The following is a 25000-nucleotide window of genomic DNA, read 5'->3' on the forward strand; positions in this document are numbered from 1 at the left end:
ATGATTTGAAAACTCGTCTGGTAATGCGTAATAATGATAGCGAAGGCTGTGGTGTTTGTGAAGGGCAGCAGGATGGCAGCAATGAGGAGGAGGGTGTTAACAGTGAAAAAACAGGAACTGGTTTGCAGCAAAGGGAGAGACGTCAATATAAGGGAGGTTAAGGAAGCAGGCTTGAAGGTGGGAAATCGCTTCTCTATTCTGCAAGACGAATGGTCAGTGAAGATTTAACCTTTCTGTTAATACATTTAAGACTGTTGTGTTTGTGTGACCCGGGCTTTTCATAACAAGGACTGGACTAGAATGGAAATAAGTCTGACTTTTTCTTGGTTTCCCAAAGGTCATTTACACATGTTACTATGTACGATGATAATAACCATGTAAATTTGTATAACTGTACATACGTGCACCTACACCTAATGAACTTACTAACGTTAGACTGTGTGTTTCGTCTGGTGTTGGTGACGTTGTTAGCAGGTTAGATAATATGTAAAGTAATGGCAACAACCCCATTATCTGTCTCAATGCTAGCTGAAACGATACTGGGAAATGTAGAAGGTAGGAATTGTTAACCAAGTACACGACAGCTGTAGATTTAATTAGGTTAAAGGCTGGGATCCCAGTTATACGTAGCATTCTGCCTAGAAGAGTGAGCAATGAATGAATGTCTAGAACTGGGGTAAATTATTGGCCAGACACGTAATCTTACAATCCCATCCATTCTATGGGAAGGTATGTATGCAAGGGATGGGGTATCTCTCTCTCTGGGGGGGGGGGTGACAGCCCTGGAAGGGAGCCCTTCCTGAGTTGTATAAGAGGATAGAGATGCATCACTCCAGAGTATATGGAATGAAACTTAATGTATCTTCAGGAAAGAGTTCAGAAAACATGATAGCTCACAAATCAGTTAGTGATAACAACAAAGAAATTAGCGTTCAGACACAGGAAGCTGAGAGAGTCGAAGAAATAACTCTCTTAGTATCTATTATACTGTCTACCTGGAGTCTACCTGGAGGTTATTCCGGGGATCAACGCCCCCGCGGCCCGGTCCACGACCAGGCCTCCCGGTGGGTCAGGGCCTGATCAACTAGGCAGTTACTGCTAGCCGCACGTAGTCCAACGTACGAGCCACAGCCCGGCTGATCCGGCACTGACTTTAGGTATCTGTCCAGCTCTCTCTTGAAGGCAGCTAGGGGCTTATTGGTAATTCCCCCTTATGCTTGATGGGAGGCTGTTGAACAGTCTTGGGCCCCGGACACTTATGGTGTTTTTTCTTAGTGTACTTTTAATTGGGGGTATTTTGCATCGCCTGCCCAATCTTTTACTTTCGTAGGGAGTGATTTCTGTGTGCAGATTCGGGACCATTCCTTCCAGGATTTTCCAAGTGTAGATTATGATGTATATCTATCTCCTGCGTTCCAACGAGTACAAGTCAAGTGCTTCCAAGCGTTCCCAGTAGTTAAGGTGCTTTATAGAACTTATACGTGCAGTAAAGGTTCTCTGTACACTCTCTAGGTCTGCAATTTCACTTGCTTTGAGAGAGAGAACAAGTGATTTGAAAAGGATCATCATTGGCTTGGCATCTCTAGTTTTGAACGTTCTCATTATCCATCCTATCATTTTCTTTGCACTTGTGATCGTGGCACTGTCGGACCGCTACAAATAAAATAAAAAAGTTAAGACCAATTGCATCTGTGAGAAATAGATATTATTGCAATAACCAAGACCTGTTTCAGTCTGAAAAACAGGGACCTGCCTGCTGAATGTTACAGGTGTGTAAATGTTACAGGTGTGTAAATCATTCCACACTGATAGTCAACAGGAATGGAGGCGGAGTTGCTATGTACGTTAGGGGAAATTTAAACAGTAACATCAATGACCCCATGAAGGAAGGTTCTTCGACGCTGGTGAGGGGCTCTTGATCTAGGGAATTGGATCTGTGCTCCAGTTCCCTGAATTAAGCCGAAATACCTTCCACATCCTCCCCACAGGCACTGTATAGTCCTACGGGTTTAGCGCTTCCCCTAGAGTATAATAGCAACAATGATAAGAAGGCAGGAGGGACGGAAGGGCAAACTATATGGCTGCAGTTTCTTACAGGGAGTGAAAACTAATTTTAGGTGTGATCTACAGACCTCCGAATCTAAATAGTGACCTGGGTAAACTTTGGGTCGAAATTACTTAGGCATGACTCACGAAATCGTTATGACACGATTGCAAACAAATCATACCACAGGCGGGGTTAGAACCCGCGATCAGAGAGTCTCAAAACTCCAGACCGTCGCGTTAGCCACTGGACCAGCTGGCCACAAAAAGATTCGTCCAACTTGGTATATTTCTGCACCATAGGAAGGTTAGCATAGGCACCACTGTGAAATATACCTAGTTGGGCGAATCTTTTTGTGGCTAGCTGGTCCAGTGGCTAACGTGACGGTCTGGAGTTTTGAGACTCTCTGATCGCGGGTTCTAACCCCATCCGTGGTATGTATTACTTAGGCATTCAAGTGAGCAGATGTTCTAATGGAATATTTTAACTTCATCCAAATTAATTGGAACAATCTGACAGGAAACAAGTCTGGCGAGTTTCTAAAAATTTGCGACAGAGCCAACTAGGGGAAATAGTTTTCTGGACTTGGTTCTGGCAAACCAGGAACCTTCGATAAACAATCTTGAGGTTATTGAAGAGCTTGGGGAAAGTGATCATAAACCACAGTGTCAATATTTCGTAGAACTGTCTAAATATCGACAGTAAAGTTAAGGTTCCCGATTTTCGTGGCGCAAACTTTGTCGAGACGAAAGATTACCTGAGCAATGCCACCTGGGGTCACCTCTCTGGGGATCATGAGGAAGACGTGGCACTCTGGGGTGATGGTGCCAACACAACATTTTTCAGACCATAATACAAGTTGCTCAAATGGAACTCAGGTCACTTCACAGTGACCAAGAAATGTGTACCATTTTTTTACACTTATCTCCTCTCTGCTTTTACACTAATATAACGAGGGGTAGCGCTAAATCCGTAGGGATTATACAGTATCTGGGGAGGAGGGGATGGGATGGAAGGCATTCAGGCTTAATTTAGAGAATTGGAGCACAGATCCAATTCCCTAGACGACGAGGCCCTCACCAGCATCAAGGAACCTGCCTTGAGGGTGTTTTTACACAAGATGCAAATGGAGTTCCAGAAAGCAATAATTTCACAGGTCAGGACGAAACTACATTATGTAAGGACAGTCACTAGTGACATGGTCTTTAACTAGAGAGGTTAAAACTAAGGCACCAGATCCACACGAATTATTTTCCAGAGTTATAAATGAATGTGAGGTGGAACTTTGTAAACCACAAGCTAGTCTCTTCAGATCACAAACATGTATCGTACCAGGTAAGTGGAAAATTCCAAATGTGATTTCTATCTATAGATCGGGAGACTCGTCCTTAGGCTTCAAACTATAATCCAGTCAGCCTAACTTCAATTATAGGGAAACTGATGGAATCAATTATTTCGGACGAAATTCAAAGCCGTCTTGAAGAATATGTGTTACAGTACGGTTTTAAGAAAGGGTGTTCCTACAAAATAAATGGTTTTACCAAGGTATTGGAAATGGTAGTACGAACTAACAACTACGATATCGCGTATGTGGATAGAGTACCACACGGACAGTAGCAGCACACGGAATAGATGGAGAAATTATTTCCTGGATTGAAGCGTGGTTGATAAATCAGAATTAGGGACCTGTTAACAAAGGTGTTCCACAGGGGTCAGGATTGGGGCCTCTTATTGTTCACAATATACATAAAATATTCACACGAGGGAATAAATTGTTATATAAGCAAGTTTACCAATGATGCTAAAATAGGCCGTCAAATAAATTTTGATAAGGACACAAGAGAACTATAGAATGACCTAAATAGGTTAATGTTGTGGTCGGAGAAATAGCAGATGCAGTTTAACGTAGACAGATGTAAAATTCTATTCTCTGGAAAAAGAAAACTCTGGCACTTAAAAACTAAATGTAGATCCCAAACCGAATGTGAAAAAGATTTAGGAGTTCTGGTTTGCGGTAATCTAAAGTCAAGACAACAGCGCATAAGTGTATAAATAATAGGAGTCCTCAGGTTACACTTCAACTCTGTATATCCTTGGTAAGGCTCATTTAGATAGTCCTGGTATCAGTATTACAGAATGGACATAAATGTGCTGGAAAACATACAGAGGATGACGAAGTTGATCCAGTGTGTGAGAAAACTTCGAGTATAGATGAAGCCGTGATGGTATACAATACCGACATGATAATAAAGCGTCTTCTGTATATAATTCTAGGCTTCGGATTACGTCTATGTATTGTACTGATAAAGCCACGTGATGGCGAAACGTTTATAAAGATACCCAGATGTTGCACATGTGTCAAGTTCATCAACACAGGAGTATCTATATTCTGAAGACGTTTCGCCAGCCAGTGGCTTTATGAATTCAATACAGAGATTATTTTAAGGTGTTGAATTTAGCTCTTCTTTTTGTTATAATGAAGGCGTTGAAACTAGACTGTAGAAGACGAGGCAATCAGTCCCCCAGCCTAGATGAAGGTGTTACAACTAGGTGACTGAATACCTGTCAAAGCTAGGAGACCGACCACCCTCAGCCAATGCTAAAACACTGACCTTTTTCAGTAGAGGTTGAGAGACTGAACATCTAAAACTTGCCTCTCCACTTCAAACTGTTTCAGGCATTAAAACCACCTCCGTATTCCACTAAAACCTGCAGTATGGGAGAAACGTTTTAGCAATGATAAGACACGTGCAACATTTGGGTATATTTGTTAAGTTTGCTGTATCTAAATGATACATTGATGGCAATATTGGAGACACACAAGGCTCTTACTGGGACAACATTTAGCTCTGTTCTTCATCAAGGTATTGCTTCAACATAATGGAGGAACACTACAGAAGTCCTACTGGCCCATACTTGACAGGTTCTTCTCATATCCAACCCCAATCATTCAAATATTGATCCAACTGATTTCTTAAAGCTGCCTAAAAAAATCCTAAATAAAGGAGAATGTTGTTTCAAAACAGAGGTTGTTGTTCAACGTGTCTCTCCAAGAAGCTTCGTTGGTTGAAGAGCTTCTGGAGAGCTTCACTGAGAGAAAGTTGACTCGTGGTAAAAGCTTGTCCTTGGCTGGTGTTCCCTTCAACGAGGAGAAAGTGCTGGGTACGTCTGACAAACACTGTTATCATGGTGAATCTCTCTCTCTCTCTCTCTCTCTCTCTCTCTCTCTCTCTCTCTCTCTCTCTCTCTCTCTCTCTCTCTCTCTCTCTCTCTCTCTCTCTCTCTCTCTCTCTCTCTATTTTTTTTTTTTTTTTCTTTTTTTTTTTTACACAGGGTTTGACAAGGTTAAGGATCCCTAGCTTTATTGACAGCTATTTACAGGTTAAGGATTCCTAACTTTATTGGCAAGCTAAGAGCTGTTACCTACATCAGCTCATTTGAAAGCATTTTTGTTATGAGACATACAAGTAGGGAACAGGATGAAGTTGGAGCCATCTGTGGGCCAGCATTTTCATTTGATCAACTGACGTTATCTCGTTGACATCATTATGCTGTACGAATGTGTTCCATACTCGAGTCATCCTGGGTATGTATGATCTCAGATGGAGTGATGTTCTGGAGAAGGGTACAGCCAGAGTGAAGTTGCTGCTTTCTGCCCGTCTTGTGGCATAAAAGCTTGTTTCACGCTGTCCTCGAAGTGGATCAAGTGTGGTATTTTGACAATATTGGCCTTGTACATAACAGTAAGGCCACCCACATCCCTCCTATGTTGAAGGCTCTGCTGAAATGACAGATCTATCCAGGATGGGTCCAGGCGAGAGATGAGACGTCTTGCTCTGTTCTCTACTCTGTCAAGCAGTCGCAGATGAGAGGGGGGGCAGGCAAACCAAGAAAGTGGAGCATACTCAAGGTGTGAGCGTACTTGTGCCTCGTACAGGATCTTGCAACCCCTACTGTCAAGCAGATGCGAGATACGGCGAAGTGCTGTAAGCTTCCTGGCTGCCTCTCTCTCTCTCTCTCTCTCTCTCTCTCTCTCTCTCTCTCTCTCTCTCTCATTTACCTCTTGTTGATAAACACTTGGCTTGTGGTTATCATGTATCACTTGTTCTTCTCTTCATTATCGTTAAATTTAGTTCTGCTAGTCTCTCCTCGTAGCTCATAGTTCTTAACTCAGGAACAATCCTCACTGTTTACTTCTGCACTTCCTCCAGTTTCTTAACATATTTTCTCAGGTGTGGGTTCCATGCTGGTGATGCGTACTCCAAGCTGGGCCTGACGTATATTGTATAAATGGCTTGGAATGAATCTTTGGTGACATTCCTAAATACGTACTTCTCTCAGATTTGCTAGAGGAGCCTTGGCTGTAGAGGTTATTCAGTTGATGTGAGGCTCTGGTAATATGCTAGGCACTATGCTCACCCCCAGGTCTTTGAGTGAGGTTTACAGCCTCTGTCTCCAGAGTCCGGTCTTCTGGCCCCTGTCCCAGTCTTCATAACCTTGTATTTGTTGGGGTTGTATTCAGGCCACCATTTATCTGACCAATCTTGGAGTTTCTCCAGATCTACTTGTAGCATTTCCCTGTCCTCATTAGCTCCTCAGCAGCAGCAACCAGGATGCAGTTAGCAGGTTACTAGCTACATACACTAGCAACAATGAGTCATAACCATAATTTTTAAAATGGTGGACCGGTAAGCCAGTAGAAGGTCTCGGTCAGATGACCAAATGTTCCAGGTGCAGGCATAAATGGAGTGGGTCTCGAGGGTCAACGTCCCCGCGGCCCTGTCCGTGACCAGGCCTTGCGGTGGATCAGGCGTGATCAACCAGGCTGTTACTGCTGCCTCATGTAAACCGACATATGAACCACAGCCCGGCTGGTCAGGTACTGACTTCAGGTGTCTGCCTAGCTGCTCCTTGAAGACAGCCAGGGATGTATTGGTAATCCTCCTTGTGTATGCTGGGAGGCAGTTAGACAGTCTTGGGCCTCTGACACTTACTGTGTTGTCTCTTAGTGTACTCGTGACGCCCATGCTTTCACTGGGGGGGGGATGTTGCATCGCCTGCCGAGTCTTTTGCTTCCGTAGGGAATGATTTTCGTGTGCAGATTTGGGACTAGTACCTCTAGAATTTGCCAAGTGTATATTATCATATTTATTTTTCGCTGCATTCCAGGGAATACAGATCAAGGGACTTCAACCGCTCTCATTAATTTAGGTGCTTATCGTACTTACACGTGCCGTGAAAGTTCTCCGTATATTCTCAAGGTCTACAATTTCGCATGCCTTAAAAGGCACCGTAAGTGTACAGCAATATTCTAGCCTAGAGAGAGCAAGCGATTTGAAGAGAACCATCATGGGCTTGGCATCCCTAGTTTTGAATATTTTCATTATCCATCCTCTCATTTTCCTACCAGATGTGGTAGATACACTGTTGTGATCCTTGAAAGTGAGATTCTCTGACATTATCATTCCCAGGTCATCATATGAATAAAACCTGCATTAAGGAAACACTTGTCCTGTTTCCTGATAAACTTTATCTAACCTAACAAACCGGGATACAACCGACTCGGTCCCATCTGGTATGACATTCACATAAACCAGAAGCAGTACTGGTTTTAATAGTGATCTATTACTCTCACCGCCTACTGACATGTCTTCTCAAACAATCACTCAATGGCTCATTCCATTTCCTAAGGTACTTTCAGGTGACCTAGAGTACATTCTCAGGTATTTCTGCCAACACCAAGCTTTTTCCCCGATGTCTTGCAGGGTACTGTATCAGTTTTTTTTCCTACCTAAAAAAATGCACTCCACCCATGCCTCTCTCCTGTCTCACTTCCATTGTCATAGAATTCCAACAGATTGGTAAAACAAGATTTGTCATCTCTGAACCCGTGCTGGTTGTTCATTGCTCAGGAAACTACTACTATCCAACTGCTCTACCACTCTCCTACTAATGTTCTCCATTACCTTTCATGGTATGCATATCACTGATAGATGCTGTAGTTCAAAGCCCCCTGTCTCATTTCTTACAAACAGGGCTATATTCACCGCCTTCCAGATCTCTGGCAACTGTCTTGTGTCCATTTACTTGTAGATATTCTTAGTGGATCAGAGAGTGCTTCTGCTCCCTATTACAAACTCCATCGTGACACATTGTCAAATTATATTGCCTTTGATGTATCCAGCTATATAATTTTTTTTTCTCTTTTTCCATTGTGTGTATGATGTCCAGTACTTGTCAGTGAACCCTTCTCCTCTGGTTTTCAGGTATTGCAGCTATTTCCACTGAGAAGTTTTCTATAATCCGTTTGTTCAATACATCTCAGACTTCCTGGTCCCTTATTGTTGTCTTTCTTCTGATGTGGCTGTGACACAGGTTTGCTGCTGCTGCTGTTGTGTCATTCTCAAACTGTCGTTTAGCCTTACAATCTCATATTCGTTTCTCATTCTTCTGCCCACATATCTGTTCACGTCTGTCCATCGCTTTCTATAATTTTTCACACCTTTTTTTTCGTGTGTGTGTGTGTGTGTGTGTGTTTGTGAAAGAAGAGGCGAATAAGATAAAAAATGGATATAGGAAAGAGTGATAGGGACCAGACGTAGCTACCATTAGGAGGCAGAGTGTGGTTGTTGACGCCAGCGCTCACCACTTGTGGGTCACCCGGGAGTGCCAGGGAAGAAGAGAGAGAGAGAGAGAGAGAGAGAGAGAGAGAGAGAGAGAGAGATAGGAGAGAAAGTTGAGAATACATAAGAAACAAATAATCTATCTTCTACATTGTGACAGAAAAAGGAAAAATAACCATCCATATCGATATTTTTGTTATAACACTCAAGTTGGGATAGTAAAGCTGAAGACTCTCCCCACTCTCATCTCCCTTCCGTCACACTACTAGGGAAGCGCACCCAGATATACACCATGCCGTACTGAAGAATACTGTTAGAATTATACAGTGTATAAACTGCAAGAGGATCATTATGGCTGCAGTTCTCCTGTATAACATCAAGGTAGATGAATTAGACACATGTGCAACATCTGGGTATCTTTATTTTGTCGACGTTTCGCCAACCATTGGCTTTATCAATACAAGGACATAATTTGAAGACTGTGGAAATATATACAGAAGACATTGGAAGATGCAGTAACTAGTCCCTCAGACCAGGAGCTGGAGAAGAATCTGAAGCACAGGGAGGAAGATTGGTGCTTATGTTTTGTCAGTGTATTGATAGTCACTGGATGGCGAAACGTCTACAAATAAAGCTGCCAAGATGTTGCACATGTCTAATTCATCATCTTGTCGGTGTTGAATACCACTGATACACAACAAGAATACTTGAAACCTTTCTTATTAAGGTGTCTAAGTGAGTCCCTAGTCTATTTACACTAACGAATTAATAGTATGCACAGAACACCCCCATTGTACGTAAATCTAAATCAGTGTACTTAAGTACAAGTCACCCATAGATGTAATTAGGTCTATGGGAGGGGTCCCAATTATATGTAGCATCTTGCCTAGAAGGGAAGTGGACAATGAATGGATAAATAGGGCAATTGGTGTAAATTGCTGGCTAGACAGGTACTGCAAGGAATTTGCAATTCCATTCATTAATAACTGGGACAAATTTTATGGCAAACATATGTATGCAATGGATGAGGTACATCTGTCAGGAGTCGGAGTGGTTGCATTAACCAACTCGGCTGAGGGGGGCCATTGCTGACTTGTCTAGGACTTTAAACATATAGATTATAGAGATATGGGCGTGTGTGGGGAAACAATCGAGCTACAGTACAAGGATTGAAAACAGATATTACCAGGATACCTCAGGGATTTATTTAATAGACAATATTCAAAATAAAATTGCTAGTAAAGGCAAAGCATTTGATCAAAGACAGACAGTACACGGCAGAGACTGACTAGTTCCCTTAAGGTTTACTATACTAATAGTAGGAGTCTAAGAAACAAGATAGATGAGCTAAGAATATTTGCATGTGCAGATAATATATATATATATATATATATATATATATATATATATATCTATATATATATTTATATATATATTATTGCTATAATGGAGCCCTGGTTCAACCTTGAAGATAGAGAAATGTCTTTTGAATGCCATATACAGTGCTATAAAATATTCCACACTGATAGGGTCAACAGGGTGGTGGAGTAGCGATGTATGTCAGAGATAATTTAAAATGTTGTGTTAGACAAGATATAAGATTAGAAGCATCGAACACAGAATTTGTTTGGCTGCAGTTTCTCGAGGGTCGTGACAAATTAATTTTGGGTGCAATTTATATGCCCCCAAATCTTGATAGGGAGTTCGGTAAGCTGTTATGGGAAGAAATTCATAAGGCATCTAGATATGAAAATGTTGTGTTAATGGGTGATTTTTAACTTTAGACAAATTGATTGGAACAATGTGACAGGAAATCTTGAGTCCAGTGTCTCTTGATACGGTTCAGGATTACTTTTTAAAACAGTTTGTGACAGAACCAACTAGAGGAGTCAACCTGCTTGTGGTTTGGTTCTTACCAATAAGGAATCAGTAATTAATAATCTTGAGGTTAATGGTGAGCTTGGGGAAAGCGATCACAAATTACTTAGTTTCAATATGTCATGGAATTACCCAGATAATTGCAATCAAGTCTATGTCCCAGACTTCCACTTAGCCAATTTCATGGGACTGAGAGATTACCCGAGTGGGCTAAATTGGAATGACCTGAGTATAGGTCAGGTAGGTAGTGTTGGTTGCTAATATGACGTTTTTCAGAGCATAGTTCTAGCTGCTCAGACAACTTATGTTCCAGGTAGGAAAATTAGATCAACCAAAAATGATCCCAAATGGATAAACAACAGATTAAAACATTTCATTGGTCAAAAGAGAGGCATATATAGGCGTATCAAAAGACGAGATGGGCAGTTAAGAAATCAATATATTCAATTAAAGAAAATTATAAAAATAGGGAATAAGAAAAGCTAAAAGAGATTGAGGCTAAAGTGGCAAGGGATTTAAAGACTAACCCAAAGGGTTTCTTTCAGGTATATGTCAGTAAAATTAAGAACAAGACTGACCCACTAAAAAGTAACTCAGGTCAGATCACTGACAGTGATAAGGAAATGTTTGAAATTTTTAATGCTTATTTCCTCTCAGCTTACGCAGGAAGATGCTAGTGAAATTCCAGAAATTATAAATTATGTAGAACAGGACGATAATAAACTATGCACAATTAGGGTAACTAGTGACATGGTCCTCAGACAAATAGAGAAATTAAAACCTAACAAATCCCCAGGTCCTGATGAACTGTTTGCAAGAGTGTTAAAGGAATGTAAAGAGGAACTTAGCATACGTTTGGCTAATCTTTTTAACATATCAATACAAACTGGCATGGTTGCCAGATACGTGGAAAATGGCAAACGTAATAAATATTTACAGGTCCTTAGCTTCGAACTATAGACCAATAAGCTTTACCTCCATAGTGCGAAAATTTATGGAATCAATAATTGCCGAGGCAATTCGTAGCCATCTTGAAAGGCATAAATTGGTTAATGAATCTCAGCATGAACATTAAAATGGTATGAAATACCGACAGATTGTTAGGTAAGACACATATGCAACAGTTAGGTATCTTTATTTCGAAACGTTTCGCCTACACAGTAGGCTTCTTCAGTCGAGTACAGAAAGGTTGATAGAAGCAGAAGATACTCGAAGACGATGTAATCAGTCCATCACCCTTAAAGTTTTGAGGTGGTCAGTCCCTCAGTCTGGAGAAGAGCATTGTTCCGTTGTCTGAAATAAAGATACCTAACTGTTGCATATGTGTCTTACCTAACAATCTCAGCATGGTTTTGCAAAAGAGCGTTCCTGCCTTACGAGTTTACTAACATTTTTCACCAAGGTATTTGAGGAAGTAAATCATGGTAATGAATATGATATTGTGTATATGGACTTCAGTAAGGCTTTTGATAGTTCCACATCAGAGGCTATTGAAGAAAATTAAGGCACATGGAATAGGAGGAGAAATTTTTTCCTGAGTATAAGCGTGGTTGACAGGCGGCAGCAGAGGTTTGCATCAATGGGGAGAAATCAGAGTGGGAGTGCGTCACGAGTGGTGTTTCACAGGGGTCACTTTTGGGCCCCTTGTTGTTCACAATTTATTTAAACGACAATGAAGAGAGAATAAATAGCGACATAAGCAAGTTTGCTGATGACACCAAAATAGGTAGCCTAATTCATTCAAATGAGGACGGAACACTCCAGGATGATTTGAATAGACTGATGCAGTGGTTGGAGAAATGGCAGATGCAGTTTAATATAGACAAATGCAAAAATTGGGTAGGAAAATAACTATGCCACATATAAACTAAATGATGTAGATCTTAATGTTACTGATCGTGAAAAAGGTTTGGGAGTTCTGGTTAGCAGTAATCTAAAACCAAGACAACAGTGCATGAATATCGAAATGGTATACAATACCGACAAGTTGATAAGTAAGATACATTGGTAACATTTAGGCATCTTTATTCCGAAACGTTTCGTCTACACAGTCTGAAACAATGTTTCAGACTACGAAACAGAATTCTTCTCCAGGCTGAGGGACTGACAACTTCAAATCTACATCTTCAAGGACCCTACTGTGTAGGCGAAACGTTTCGGAATGAAGATGCCTAAATGTTGTCAAGGCATCTTACAAACAACAGTGCATAAGTGTTCGCAATAAAGTGAAAAGGATCCTTGGCTTCATATCAAGAAGTATAAATAATAGAAGTCCTCAGGTTGTTCTTCAACTCTATCTTTGGTTAGGCCTCATTTAGATTATGCTGCACAGTTTTGGTCACCGTATTACAGATAGATATAAATGCACTGGAAAACGTACAAAGGAGGGTGAAAAAGTTGATCCCATGTATCTGAAATCTTCCCTATGAGGATAGACTGAGGGCCCTGAATCTGCACTCTCTAGAAAGGCGTAGAATTAAGGGGGATATGACTGACGTGTATAAATGGAAAACAGTGATAAATAAAGGGAATATAAATAGCGTGCTAGAAATATCTAGCCAAGACAGGACTCGCAGCAATGGTTTTAAGTTGGAAAAATTCAGATTCAGGAAGGATATAGGAAAGCACTGGTTTGGTAATAGAGTTGTAGATGAGTGGAACAAACTCCCGAGTGAAATTGAGACACATGTGCAACATCTGGGTATCTTTATTGTAGACGCTTCGCCATTCAGTGGCTTTTTCAATACAAATTCCAGGACATAACTGGGGAATCCCGCCTACCAGTGACACTGCCCTCGACTGCTACCCGTCACTTTTCCACCTGACGTTACTATATAAGCGTCAGGCGCCTTGCTTCTGCTTCAGAATCTCCACGACTATGGTGCTCTTCGCACCTACTGCTAGGTTGAGGGACTGATTACCTCATCTTCTGTACATAGTTCTCCTGTCTTTAAGTTATGTCCTGGAATTTGTAATGAAAAAGCCACTGGATGGCGAAACGTCTACAATAAAGATACCCAGATGTTGCACATGTGTCTCAATTTCATGTTGTCGGTATTGTATACCATTCTTGTACAAACTCCCGAGTACCGTCATAGAAGCTAAGACGTTGTGTAGTTTTAAAAGTAGGTTAGATAAATACATGAGTGGGTGTGAATTGGACCTGACTAGCTTGTGATGAATGGTTTGAAAAACCGCCAAGTTGAAGATTGAGACACTTATGCAGCATATGGGAATCTTTATTCAGGAAACGTTTCGCCACACAGTGGCTTCATCAGTCCAATACAAAGAGGAAGGCGTAAGGAGAGGAGGAGTATGAGGTAATCAGTCCCTCAGCCTGGAGTCGATGTGTTCAGTCCATCAATCTTGTAGAATGTACAGCATAGGGCTGTAGACGTGGCTTATATACTGTAGTGAGGTGAGGTGAAGCAGGCGGAGGCGGGGTCATGGGATCTTGTTACAAAGAATTCTTCAACACTTGTTCAACCTTTGGACAAAGACCTACTTCGACTAGTGGATGGTACCACTATGACCCCGCCTCCATCTGCTTCACGTCACCTCACTACAGTATATAAGCCACGTCTACGGCCCTATGCTGTACATTCTACAAGATTGATGGACTGAACACATCGACTCCAGGCTGAGGGACTGATTACCTCATACTCCTCCTCTCCTTACGCCTTCCTCTGTATTGGACTGATGAAGCCACTGTGTGGCGAAACGTTTCCTGAATAAAGATTCCCATATGCTGCATAAGTGTCTCAATCTTTGACTAGCTTGTGCTAATAGGCCTGATGCCGTGCTCCTTAAGTGGATGTGACCTGACCTGACTTGACTTGGTGGGTCATTGGTTTAAGCCGGGAGGTAACTTGGACCTGCCTCGCATAGGCCAATAGACATACTGCCGTGCTCCTTCTTTCTTATGTTGTTCTGAGGGATGTATGTCTGTGTGAAGGCACTGAGAGCAGCAGTATATATTCAGTGGGAGGGGAGTATATTTCATTATTGATACACCAAAGAGTTTGACCCCTGTATTAGAAATACAAAGATACACGATCATACTAGAAGTAAACAACGTATAGACAGAGATAATCGTGTAGATGAATGGTTCAGAGAACCGACAAGTTGATAAATTAGACACATGTGCAACATTTGGGTATCTTTAATGAGGAAACGTTTCGCTACACAGTGGCTTCATCAGCCCATACAAAGTAGAATGGTGAAGAACAGGAGTAGTTTGAGGTACTCTGTCCCTCAGCCTCGAGTCGATGTGAAGAAGTACCTTATCTACTGTAGGCAGGAGAGGTGCAGCAGTCGAAGGTGGTATCAGATTTGACCAATGTGGAAGTAGGTCATGTCCAAGGGTAATCATAAACAGGGAAAATAATGAAGATTTAGACACAGGTGTAACATCTAGGTATCTTTTCTATAGACGTTTCGCCATTCAGTGGCTTTATAAACACAAATTCTAGGACATAATTTGAAGACAGAACTATATACAAACATGAGATAATCAGTCCCTCAGCCTTGGAGTTGGTGTGGAGAGCACCGTAGTCGTGTAGATTCTGGAGCACAGGCATCAAGGCTGGCGCTTATATACTAATCGTCAAGTGGAAAGGGGAACGAGTAGCAGACGAGGGCATAGTCACTGGTAGGCGGGATTTCCCAGTGGAAGTAGGTCATACCCAAAGGGATCTGTAAGTTGTAGTAGTAGTTGTAGTAGCCGTGAAAAAGGTCATGTAGATGTTCTCTGAACCAAGATTCCAGCGAAGGTAATATTGAGACAGTGGTAATCCTACATGATTACACTGACAGATAATCATGCAAAGGTAAGTCATCCTACAGAGGAGCAATCAAGCAGATACACAGGCAAAGATAGGCACTTAAAAAAGAGGGAAAGATCAGCTGAACCAGAGGTGATAAATACTCGGGAGAATTTATAAGAAGAACGAGCGGAATATGAATTATGGTAATTAAATTACTCCTTCATATTACGAGGGATGGAATAGTAGATGAGATTATTTTAGTACAAGGGTGGAGAGAGCGAGCGAGAGAGAGAGAGAGAGAGAGAGAGAGAGAGAGAACAAGAACGAACGAACAAAGAATGGAAGGAACGAAGGAAGAATGGAATGAACGAAAGAATGAACGAAAGAATGAACGAAAGAATGAACGAAGGAACGAAACAGATATAATTTATCCCTGGGAGGAAAAAAGAACGTAGGAAAAATAGTTGACTTGGATAACGGGGGAAGGAGGGAGAGAGGAGGAGAGAGAATGCTGACGTAGCTGTGTGTGCACGTGAGAGTTGATAATAAAGATTAAACAATGAAAGGAAACAGTCTGAAGCACAGAAGAATAATAGCACGAAAATACAAAGAAAACGAAACAGGAAATAAAAATAGAATGAAAATGTAGAATGATTTTAGTGAAATTATTGTATACAGAAATTTTCGCTTGCCTTATTCGGCAAAAAGAGCGTTGCTATTTAAGCCAAAATCGGAAGTTTCGCCTTTTCGGCATATATATATATATATATATATATATATATATATATATATATATATATATATATATATATATATATATATATATATATATAATATATAAACAATGGCAGAGCCAGAAGCTGTGACTCGAACCTTACAATTAAATACGAGTACTCACACACCCATTTAGTGTAAAGTCAGTTTACAAAACTGTCAGAACCAGTCTGAACATGACTACAGTTATTCGCTTCACCGAGATACAGCAACACCAACTAAATTTAGGCTGACCCAAGATTAACTGAAGAGAACTATGCTACATTATTAAATCTGATCACGTCCAGGCTAGGTTGCTAAGCAAGTCTGGTGTAAAATAACTGCACAATGCCTTAACTCAGAGACATACATGTTTGTTTGAGTGGGCGGGAGGATTAGTGGCGTGCGGTCCCAAATATGGCTGAAGAAGAGGTGGAGAGGAAGGGAGGAGGAGGTTAGTGGGTGACATGACTGTGTTTGTGTATGTATGTGTGAGTGAGGAGGGGATGTAAGTGGAAGGTGTTTGAGGGAGGGGATATAGGTGGAGGGTGTGTGAGGTGGAGATATATGTAGGTAGAGGATCTGTGGGTGAGGACTTTAAGTGTGTGTTAGTGTGTGTGTTAGTGTGTGTGTGTTAGTGTGTACTCACCTATTTGTACTCACCTATTTGTGGTTGCAGGGGTCGAGTCATAGCTCCTGGCCCCGCCTCTTCACTGATTGCTACTAGGTCCTCTCTCTCCCTGCTCCATGAGCTTTATCATACCTCGCCTTAAAACTATGTATGGTTCCCGCCTCCACTACTTCACTTTCTAGACTATTCCACGACTTGACTACTCTATGACTGAAGAAATACTTCCTAACATCCCTTTGATTCATCTGAGTCTTCAACTTCCAATTGTGACCTCTTGTGTATGTGTCCCATCTCTGGAACATCCTGTCTTTGTCCACCGTGTCTATTCCGCGCAGTATTTTATATGTCGTTATCATGTCTCCCCTGACCCTCCTGGCCTCCAGTGTCGTCAGGCCGATTTCCCTCAACCTTTCTTCGTACGACAATCCCCGTAGCTCTGGGACTAGTCTTGTTGCAAACCTTTGCACTTTCTCTAATTTCTTGACGTGCTTGACTAGGTGTGGATTCCAAACTGGTGCTGCATACTCCAGTATGGGCCTGACGTAAATGGTATACAGTGTCTTGAACGACTCCTTATTGAGGTATCGGAACGCTATCCGTAGGTTTGCCAGGCGCCCGTATGCTGCAGCAGTTATCTGATTTATGTGCGCCTCAGGAGATATGCTCGGTGTTATACTCACCCCCAGATCTTTTTCCTTGAGTGAGGTTTGCAGTCTTTGGCCATCTAAATTATATTGTGTCTGCGGTCTTCTTTGCCCTTCCCCAATCTTCATGACTTTGCATTTGGCAGGGTTAAACTCAAGGAGCCAGTTTCTGGACCAGGCTTGTAGCCTGTCCAGGTCTCTTTGTAGTCCTGCCTGATCCTCATCCGATTTGATTCTTCTCATTAACTTCACATCATCTGCAAACAAGGACACTTCTGAGTCTATCCCTTCCGTTATGTCGTTCACATATACCAAGAACAGCACAGGTCCTAGGACTGACCCCTGTGGAACCCCGCTTGTCACAAGCGCCCACTCTGACACCTCGTCACGTACCATGACTCGTTGTTGCCTCCCTGTCAGGTATTCTCTGATCCATTGCAGTGCCTTTCCTGTTATGTGTGCCTGATCTTCTAGCTTTTTCAGTAACCTCTTGTGAGGAACTGTGTCGAAGGCCTTTTTGCAGTCCAAAAAAATGCAGTCGATCCATCCCTCTCTCTCTTGTCTTACTTCTGTCACCTTGTCATAAAACTCTAGTAGGTTTGTGACACAGGATTTTCCTTCCCTGAAACCATGCTGGTTGTCAATTATACACTTGTTTCTTTCCAGGTGCTCCACCACTCTCCTCCTGATTATCTTCTCCATGACCTTGCATACTATACACGTTAGTGATACAGGTCTGTAGTTTAGTGCCTCATGTCTGTCTCCCTTTTTAAAAATTGGGACTACATTTGCCATCTTCCATACCTCAGGGAGTTGCCCAGTTTCAAATGATGTGTTGAAGATCTTTGTTAATGGCACACACAATATCTCTGCTCCCTCTTTAAGGACCCACGGAGAGATGTTGTCTGGTCCCACCGCCTTTGAGGTGTCAAGTTCGCATAGCAGCTTCTTCACTTCCTCCTTGGTTATATGTACCTCATCCAGCACTTGCTGGTGTACCCCCCTGTTCTGATTTCCTGGAGTCCTACTGGTTTCCACTGTAAATACTTCTTTAAATCTCGTGTTGAGCTCCTGACATACCTCTCGGTCGTTTCTTGTGAATTCCCCATCACCCTTCCTCAGTCTGATTACCTGGTCCTTGACTGTTGTTTTCCTCCTGATGTGGCTGTACAACAGCTTCGGGTCAGTCTTGACTTTCGATGCTATGTCATTTTCATATTGTCGCTGAGCCTCCCTTCTTATCTGTGCATATTCATTTCTGGCTCTTCGGCTAATCTCTTTATTTTCCTGAGTTCTCTGTCTTCTGTACCTTTTCCATTCTCTAGTACACCTAGTTTTTGCCTCCCTACACCTTTGGGTGAACCAAGGACTCGTTCTGTTCTTCCCATTATTTCTGTTTCCCTTGGGAACAAACCTCTCCTCTGCCTCCTTGCATTTTGTTGCCACATAGTCCATCATTTCTTGTACTGGTTTTCCTGTCAGTTCCCTCTCCCACTGAATGTTTTGAAGGAAGTTCCTCATGCCTGAGTAGTTTCCCCTTTTGTAGTTTGGTTTTTCCCACCCTATTCCTGCTACTCTCTCCACTTGGAGCTCAACTATGTAGTCGAAGCACAGAACCACATGATCACTAGCTCCCAGGGGCCTTTCATACAAGATATCCTCGATGTCTGAACTACTCAAGGTGAATACAAGGTCCAGTCTTGCTGGTTCATCTTCTCCTCTCTCTCTGGTAGTGTCTCTAACATGTTGATGCATGAGGTTTTCCAGTACTACATCCATCATCTTGGCTCTCCATGTTTCGGAACCCCCATGGGGCTCCAGGTTTTCCCAGTCAATCTCCTTGTGATTGAAATCACCCATAACTAGTAACTTTGCTCCCCCCACATGTGCTCTCCTGGCCACCTCGGCTAGTGTGTCGACCATGGCTCTGTTGCTCTCATCGTATTCTTCTCTTGGTCTCCTGCAGTTCTGTGGTGGGTTGTACATTACTGCAATTATCACCTTATGTCCCTCAGACTGGATTGTTCCTACTAAGTAGTCCCTTTCACCCGTGCCATCCATTCCTTCCATTTTCTCAAAACCCCACTGGCTTTTAATGAGCAGTGCAACTCCTCCTCCCCCTCTCCTCCCTCTGTCTTTCCTGAGGATTTGATATCCGGGTGGAAAGATTGAATCTGTTATTATTCTGGTGAGTTTTGTTTCTGTGAGTGCTATTATGTCTGGGGATGTCTCCTTGATTCTTTCATGCCACTCCTCATACTTATTTGTTATTCCATCTGCATTTGTATACCATACCTTCAACTTCTTTTCTAAGACTGTGGTCTGGGAGGTGTATTGGGGTTGGGGAATTGGGAGACCTGATAAGGAACTATGGGTGGTTGCTGTGGGGGTGGAGTTTGTAATGTAGTGGGTGGGGGCATTGGATATGACATGGGTGTTTTGGTTTAGAGTGTTTGGCTGCACTGGGGTTGACCTGGTTGGGAGGCTTCTATAGGAAGCTGTGAGGGAGGTTGTATTTGATCTTCTTCCTGTGTCTGGGATCTCCTGTCTGTCTTCTCCATCCCCTCTCTTTCCTCCTTTCGCCTTTGTATCATCTCTCTCAGTTTCCGCCTTTCGTCTTGTGTTCTGTCGCGGTCGAGATACACCTTCCTGTATTCCGGCATGTCCCTTAATCGTGCTTTCTCCCACAGTATCCTGTTCCGAGTCGATTCTGCCTTGAAGGTCACTTTCACTGGCCGGGTTCTTTTTTTTACAAACCCCCCTATTCTCCGAAAATTTTCCAGCTGGGTCATGTCGTCTTCTCCGATTACTTTCATGATGCTTTCAATTGCTTTTTTTTCCCCTTGTTTTCTTGCTTCATATGTTTCCCCTTCAACTTCCTGTAGCCCATACACAAAGACTGACCTCACCCTTTCATTCTCCCACTGCATATCCCTGTGTATCCCCTCATTCAATTTGATTTCCTCCATTGCAGCTTTCCTTTCTTCAGTTTCACTAGCTACTGTACATGGGCTCAGTGGCCTGTCATTTTCCCTTCTCGGCTTTCCCTGGGCTCTGTTGTGGTCTTTTAGGGCCTCCACATATAGCTTAGCTCTTTCATTTACTACAGTCTCCACTGATAGAGCTTCTACATGCAGTTTTGCTCCTTCTGTCCCTACAGTCCCCTTATTTGTGGCTGAGGTAGCGGTCTCTGTTGTCAATCCCAAAATGTTATTTAGTTCTTTAGTCTGTTTCAGATTTTCCAGTTCCTCTTCTAAACTCTGTATCCTGGCCTCTGCTGCTTTGACTTTCACCTCCCACTTCCTGCTTTCCATGTCTATCCTCTCTTCCATTCTCATGCTAAGTTCTTCTAGTTTCTTTTCCCATTCTTGTTCCCTTTTTGTGAGCTCTGCTGCCCAATCTTCCTTTGCAGTTCCCTCCTCCTGTCCCTTGGGTTTTCTTGTTGCTCTCTGGCAACCCATTTTTTTTTTTATCCTGATTGCCTCAGAGTGGGAAACCTATGTAATTCTGTATGTTAGGTTAGTATTGTATATGTCAGAGTGTGGGGGGGAGGTAGAGGAGGAACTGTGGCTATATGGGAGAGTAGTGGGGAGGGGGAGTGGGAAGGAGAGTGAATCAAGTGGTAAGTGGGTGAGTGGGAGAGGGAGAGGTGGGGAGGGGGGTGAAAGAGGGAGGGGAGGGATCAGGTGAAGGAGTGAGATGTCGGTGGGGGAGGGGGGGGAGTGTATGTGAGAGTCTGGCAATATGTGTGTGTGTGTGTGTGTGTGTATTGTGTGTGTGTTGTGTGTTGCATGTGTGTGTTTGTGGGGGGGTGTGGGGGGGTGTGGGTGAGTGTGTGGGTGGGTGTGTGGGTGTGTGTGTGTGGGTGTGTGTGGGGGTGTGTGGGTGGGTGTGTGGGTGTGTGGGTGGGTGTGTGGGTGGGTGTGTGGGTGTGTGTGGGTGTGTGTGGGTGTGTGTGGGTGTGTGTGGGTGTGTGTGGGTGTGTGTGGGTGTGTGGGGGTGTGTGTGTGGGGGGGTGTGGGGGGTGTGTGGGTGGGTGGGTGGGTGGGTGGGTGTGTGTGTGGGAGTGTGTGGGTGGGTGTGTGTGGGTGTGGGTGGGTGTGTGGGTGGGTGTGTGTGTGGGTGTGTGTGTGGGTGTGTGTGGGTGGGTGTGTGGGTGGGTGTGTGGGGGTGTGTGGGTGTGTGTGGGGGGGTGTGGGGGGTGTGGGTGTGTGTGGGTGTGTGGGTGTGTGGGTGTGTGGGGGTGTGTGGGTGTGTGTGGGTGTGTATGGATGTGGGGGGGTGTGGGGGTGTGGGGGGGGTGTGGGGGGTGGGTGTGTGGGTGTGTGTGGGTGGGTGTGTGGGTGTGTGTGGGTGGGTGGGTGTGTGTGGGGGGGTGTGGGGGTGTGTGTGGGTGGGTGGGTGTGTGTGGGTGTGTGTGGGTGTGTGGGTGTGTGGGTGTGTGTGGGTGTGTGGGTGTGTGGGTGTGCGTGCGCACACTAGGCTACGCTACTCTTTTGAAGATTATAAAAAAAAAATTTTCCCAATCAATTCCTTATTAATATGCACTAATATATACTATATAATATTAATTGCGTACACTTGTGTTTGTGTGTGTGTGTGTTTACTAGCTTGTTCTTTGAAAAAGAGGGGGGGGGGGGTTACGTTAACACTATTTGTTATTGTTGTTGGTTCACCGGTACTCTCCCGGCCCAGATCTCCGCACACTACGCTACTTTACTTTTTGAAGATTATAGGATTATTTTTTCTCACTCAATTCCTTATTAATATATACTGTTTATTATAACAATAATTACGGGTGCACACGTGTGTTTGTATGTGCGTACTTGTTTACTAGCTTGTCCCTCAGAAAAACAGGGGGGGGGGGGTTCACTAGGCTACACAACTTCTGGAGTTTACCTGGCGATATTTAGATAATTTACTAACCACTATCTATCTCCTGGTACTGAAATAGGGAGAGAGAGATGGTATAGCATACAACCAGCAGGGCGAGACACTGAGACTTTAGACACTAACCAAAATTAACCACAAATAGGCAAGTGATGTCGTCTGCACAACAATGGAGGTTCCTGCTGGTCGGCTGATATCAACTCCTTCAATTTGTAACTCCTTCAGGAACTTTATCATACATTCAAGTTTTTATTTTCTTTTTCTTTTAAGACTTGGTATTCCCTCTTTTTTCTTTAGTACAGTATTTTGGTCATAACAAGTCTGATGATGTTAGCTACCTTCACAACACCAACAGCTGGGGATTGACTAATTTTTTCTTACTTTCAGTATTTACTTAATCACTCTTTTATGACCTTATCACTACACTGCTGGTACGATGACCGCTAATAATATCTTAGGACAGCCACTAAAACGCTAAACCCTGGGAGCACTATTTAGCGATACTGCTTCACGTGTGTGTGTGTGTGTGTGTGTGTGTGTGTGTGTGTGTGTGTGTATGTGTGTGTACATCGCCTATTTGCTCACCTATTTGTGGTTACAGGGGTCGATTCATAGCTCCTGGCTCCGCCTCTTCACTGATTGCTACTGGGTCCTCTCTCTCCCTGCTCCATGAGCTTTATCAAACCTCGTCTTAAAACTATGTATGGTTCCCCCCTCCACTACGTCACTTTCTAGGCCAGTGTTATTCACTAATTTTTGCAAGAGAGCCACTTCGGTTAAACAAATTGATTGAGAGAGCCGCAGCTACTGCAAGTTAGCGTAACTCAACTAAATTAAGTAGTACTGAGCTGCTAGTGCAATATAGTAAATGAGAAAAATTATACATGGCAATATTAGCCTGCATATCTTGTTATTAATAGCAAAATAAAGACCAAACTTACTTAATGCTCCTTTTCTACTGGTCGGGTCTGGGATGGCTGTTCATAAGAACATAAGAACATAAGAACGAAGGAACACTGCAGAAGGCCTACTGGCCCATGCGAGGCAGGTCCAAGTCTCCTACCGGCTTAAGCCAATGCACCCAACCTAGTCAGGTCAGGTCACATTGACTTAAGGGAGGAACACGGCAACCGACCTGTTAGCACAAGCTATCAGGTCTAACTCACACCCACCCACATCTACTCATGTATTTATCCAACCTAATTTTTAAAGCTACACAATTGCGTTTTTGTTTAACCACAAATCGATCCATCATAACGGACACTACTTGACTGCACTTTGGTTTCAAGTAAAACTAGCCCATCGCAGCTACCTTCCACAAGCAGCAACAGTTAAGTCGTTACTTTCATATATGTTGCCGCAGTCTCAAATATCTGTTGCCTATTTTCAAACACAAATCTCCAAGAGTAACGAAATACGTCCATTCTCCCCCGAAGGCTTGAACTCGACTGATTCAGCGAGACCACCGACGCCTAGAGCTAGACGTGTCCCTGATCAGTTTCTCGTAGTGGACAGGTATGATTTCTGTACGACTAGGGTAGGGATGTTAGAATGTTATCTCTTACTGTGACTTTGTCTTCCATCTCACCTCATGAAAATATGTATCTTACTTGAAAAATTATTTTTATATATATATATATATATATATATATATATATATATATATATATATATATATATATATATATATTTTTTATTAATTTATTTATATATTTTTCGAGAGCCGTGAATTGAGTCATCGCAAGCCGCGCAATGAATACCACTGTGAATCTAGGCTATTTCACTTCCTGACAACTCTGTAACTGAAGAAATACTTCCTAACATCCCTTTGACTCTTCTGAGTCTTCAACTTCCAATTGTGACCTCTTGTTGCTGTGTCCCATCTCTGGAACATCTTGTCTTTGCCCACCTTGTCTCTTTTGCGCAGTATTTTATATGTCGTTATCATGTCTCCCCTGACCCTCCTGTGTACTCGCCTAATTCACCTAATTGTAGTTGCAGGGGTCGAGACTCAGCTCCTGGCCCCGCCTCTTCATTGAACGTACGTGTGTGTGTGTGTGTGTGTGTATGAAATCCCCTAGTTATGGCTACAGGGGTCGATTCACAGCTCTTGGCCCCGCCTCTTCACTGGCTGCTACTGTCACTCTTCCCGCTCCCTGAGCTTAATCATACCTCTTCTTAAAGCTATGTATGGATCCTGCCTCCACTAAATCACTTCCTAGACTATTCCACTTCCTCATCTCTTTGAAGAAATACTTCCTAACATCCCTGTGATTCATCTGAGTCTTCAACTTCCAACTGTGACCCCTAGTTGCTGTGTCCAGTCTCTGGAACATCCTGTTCTGTCTCTGTCCATCTTGTCGATTCCTCTCAGTATTTTATATGTCGTTATCATATCCCCCTATCTCCCCTGTCTTCCAGTGTCGTCACGTCGATTTCCGTTAACCTCTCCTCGTAGGACATACCTCTTAGCTCTGGGACTAGTCTTGTTGCAAACCTTTGCACTTTCTCTAGTTTCTTCACGTGCTTGGCTAGGTGTGGGTTCCAAACTGGTGCCGCATACTCCAATATAGGCCTAACGTACACAGTGTACAGGTTCCTGAATGATTCCTTATTAAGATGTCGGAATGCTGTTCTGAGGTTTGCCAGGCGCCCATATGCTGCAGCAGTTATTTGGTTGATGTGCGCTTCAGGAGATGTGCCTGGTGTTATACTCACCCCAAGATCTTTTTCCTTGAGTGAGGTTTGTAGTCTCTGGCCCCCTAGACTGT

The sequence above is a fragment of the Cherax quadricarinatus genome, chromosome 55 (assembly GCF_038502225.1).
Source record: "Cherax quadricarinatus isolate ZL_2023a chromosome 55, ASM3850222v1, whole genome shotgun sequence".
NCBI lineage: Eukaryota > Metazoa > Arthropoda > Malacostraca > Decapoda > Parastacidae > Cherax > Cherax quadricarinatus.